Genomic DNA, 3,964 nt, shown 5'->3' with positions numbered 1-3,964 from the left:
GGTGTGTGTGTGTGTTTTCTGTGTGTGTGTGTGGTGTGGGTGTTTCTTCTGTGTGTGTGTGTGTGTTTCTGTGTGTGTGTGTGTGTTTCTGTGTGTGTGTGTGTGTGTTTTCTGTGTGTGTGTGTGTGTGTTTCTGTGTGTGTGTGTGTGTGTGGGTGTTTCTGTGTGTGTGTGTGTGTTTCTGTGTGTGTGTGTGTTTCTGTGTGTGTGTGTGTGTGTTTCTGTGTGTGTGTGTGTGTTTCTGTGTGTGTGTGTGTGTGTGTGTTTCTGTGTGTGTGTGTTTGTGTTTCTGTGTGTGTGTGTGTGTTTCTGTGTGTGTGTGTTTGTGTTTCTGTGTGTGTGTGTGTTTGTGTGTGTGTGTGTGTTTCTGTGTGTGTGTGTGTGTGTGGGTGTTTCTGTGTGTGTGTGTGTGTGTTTCTGTGTGTGTGTGTGTGTGTGTTTCTGTGTGTGTGTGTGTGTTTCTGTGTGTGTGTGTGTGTGTGTGTTTCTGTGTGTGTGTGTGTGTTTCTGTGTGTGTGTGTGTGTGTGGGTGTTTCTGTGTGTGTGTGTGTGTGTGTTTCTGTGTGTGTGTGTGTGTGTTTCTGTGTGTGTGTGTGTGTTCTGTGTGTGTGTGTGTGTGTGTGTGTGTGTGTGTGTGTGTGTGTGTGTGTTTCTGTGTGTGTGTGTGTGTGTGTGTGTTTCTGTGTGTGTGTGTGTGTTTCTGTGTGTGTGTGTGTGTGTTTCTGTGTGTGTGTTTCTGTGTGTGTGTGTGTGTGTGTGTGTGTTTCTGTGTGTGTGTGTGTTTCTGTGTGTGTGTGTGTGTGTGTGTGTTTCTGTGTGTGTGTGTGTGTGTGTGTTTCTGTGTGTGTGTGTGTGTGTGTGTGTGTTTCTGTGTGTGTGTGTGTGTTTCTGTGTGTGTGTGTTTCTGTATCTCAGGTGGAGCCTCTGTGTGTTTATGGTTCCTACAGCAGCAGGTGATCAGAAACTTTCTGCTGCTGGACCAGAGGACCAGCCTGATGCTGCAGCAGGTGATGATGCTGCAGCAGGTGATGATGATGCAGCAGGTGATGATGATGCAGCAGGTGATGATGCTGCAGCAGGTGATGATGCTGCAGCAGGTGATGCTGCAGTTCATCCAGCTGCTGATTTCTCCAGGAGTCATGAGGAGAGAAGAAACTGCATGAATTTAGTTCTGTGGTTTGAATCTCTGAGGATGAAGATGATGAAGATGATGAAGAGAAGCAAAGGATGATGGGAAATAAAATGCTGGTTTTCCTCTCAGGAAGAGAATCTGCTGGGATTTTATTCAGATTTTTTATTTAAAATGGACACGGTCAGTTTTCATGCTGATATTCTCTGGCGGGTCCAACAGAACCAGCAGAATCTCACCTCTCTTGCTGCTCACTGGGACGCTGAGGTCCACCGGTACCGGTCCGGTTCTGCTGCAGGAAGGTTGTCGGCTGAACCAGAACAGATTCGACTCTAAGATCATTTAAAGAGAACCTTCAGCAAGTTGTCCTGACCCGACCCGGTACCGGTACCGTAGTCCGTGTTCACATCAGCAGCTTCATGGTTCTGCATCAGGTCTGAACGGAACCCAAGAACCACAACAGAACCTAAAGGGTTCTGGAGCTGCTGAGGAGGAGCAGAACCTTCATCCTGTGGTTCTGGTCCGGTTCCATCATGCCGGGTCAGAGCAGCTGGTACCAGCTGGTTCTTCTGGGTCCTCAGAGACGTCGTGACCCACAATGACCTTTAGGTGACCTGTTCCTTATCCTACCTGCAGGGCGCCCTCTGACCGTTGCCATGGAGACGGTCCGGACGGCTGAAGATCACGATGATGTTGGTGCCTCTGTTGTCACTATGTACCGGTTCTGAGTCCTGAACGGATCCGAATCACAAGCAGAACCTCCCAGAGCTCCAGTTGGTTCTGGTTCTGGTTCTTCCTGTAAAGTTCAGCTTGGTGATTATTTTTATTTCCTGATCCGATGGTTCAGCCAATCAGATCTAATTAAACGGATTTATTTCATTTATGATCTTTAATTTCTCAACAGAAACATTTCAAGATGTTTTAGAGCCAGAATCAATAATCGATATTAAAAACTTCTCACTTTAACTGTAGCTGGTGGCGCCACCTCTGGACAGAAAAGGTATTACAGAAACAAAGTTTCCCTTCAAATAAAATCCAGAAAAACTGAATAGAAACAAATTAAGACATATTTTAGGTTCAATTCAGAAAAAATTATTACAAACATTATTATAAACATTTAAGACAAAAGTTTTAATGTAGATTTATTATTATTATTGTTTGAACAAAAAAGCAGAAAAGTTTTTGATCTGGAGGTTCTGGACAGAACCTGGTTCTGAAAGGATGAAAGTATTGATCAGCAGTATTGATCAGCAGCATTGATTCAGGATGTTTTTATGAAACTCGTTCCTCAATGTTTGTATTTTAATAACTTGGTTATGAATCATTTTTCATGTTTGGAGGTTAAATGTTCTGGTTGTGACAGAATTATGAAATATAATCTAATCCAGATTAAAATGCAGAGTTCAGATTATTATTTATCTGAAGTAAATCAGTTATTGATTATTGATCTGATATTAAAGTCAGTGGTTCTGTTGATCCGGTCCCGACCGGACCTGCAGCTCAGCGCCGCTGCCTTGCTGAGAGGCTCAGGCAGGAATTTCAGCCTTTGACCTGCTGACCTCTGACCACAGCTCAGGTCAAAGGTTTGGAACGAGCCAGAGGGCCGGGGTCAGAGGTCACGGCTGATTCCAACTCATCTGATTGGTCGCTTCTGATGGGAAACAGGGTGTGTGAGTTCTTGACACAAACACACACAGAAACACACACACACACACCCCTGTGAGAACCAGAGCTGCTTTAAACCAGCAGCAGACGGTGTGTGTGTGTGTGTGTGTGTGTGATTGTGCTGCAGGTCTAAACCTTGTATATCATGTGAACAGCTAAAACAGTGACACTCTGACTCCTCCCCCTTCCTGAATAATTAATGAGGTTGGTGGGCGGGGCTTCAGGTCATGTGACTGGAGGTCATATGATGAACCTTCAGGTTTCTCACAACCAATCAGAACCATGAAGCTGATCTGAGCTTCAGCAGCTCCATCAGGCGCCATCTTTAATCACCAGCCGGTCTGAGACGGTCCTGTTGGGTTCTGGTTCTGGTTCTACTGAGCAAACCAGAACCAGAACCAGAGGACCTGGGAGGTCTGAAGGGCAGCAGATCTTTAGTCCTGGAAATGTTCTGCAGGTCCACTCTGAAGGTTCAGGTCAGAGGTCAGAGGTCAGCCTGATCTCTGGTTTACAAGTGGAACAACTGAAGGTGACTCTAGATCTATAACTCTAGATCTATAACTAGATCTATAACTCTAGATCATTCCTCTCAGTCTCAGTAAGTTTTGTCTCATCCTCAAATTTCTGAGTTCTGTGATTGGACAGGGTCAAAGGTCACCTGCTGACATCATGATGTAGAGCTGTGTATCATCTGAACCTCTAATTAACACACATCGGTACTTTGACTGTTCCACAGTAAAAGTAATCAGATTACCAGAACTGTTACCACACAGTTTGGTTCTGACCCAGTTACCCGTCCAGAACCTCTGGTTCTTGATCCAGAAAGTTTCAAGCAGCTTCTAGTTTCATATTTCTGGATTTTTCCTCTGGTATTTCCTCAGTTTGTTCTGGTTCTGTCCGGATCCAGTCCCATTCCAGCAGAACCGTTGGGCTGATGTCACTTCCTGTTCGTGTCCCAGTCAGTCTGCAGCTTCCTGTGACCTCTGACCTCAGCATCCTGACCCAGTCAGGCTCTGCGGTTCGGGTCGGAACCACCAAGAACAAAACACTTTGATGGTAAATGATTTATTTTTCTGCTCTGCAGCAAATAAAAGATTATAAAATTTAATGAAACACAGAAAATAAAAACCTGAGGTTCTGAAACGGATCAGAACATTTCCAGGACTTTTT

The sequence above is a fragment of the Xiphophorus couchianus genome, chromosome 24 (genome assembly GCF_001444195.1).
Source record: "Xiphophorus couchianus chromosome 24, X_couchianus-1.0, whole genome shotgun sequence".
Lineage (NCBI taxonomy): Eukaryota > Metazoa > Chordata > Actinopteri > Cyprinodontiformes > Poeciliidae > Xiphophorus > Xiphophorus couchianus.
This window is presented reverse-complemented; position numbering follows the sequence as displayed.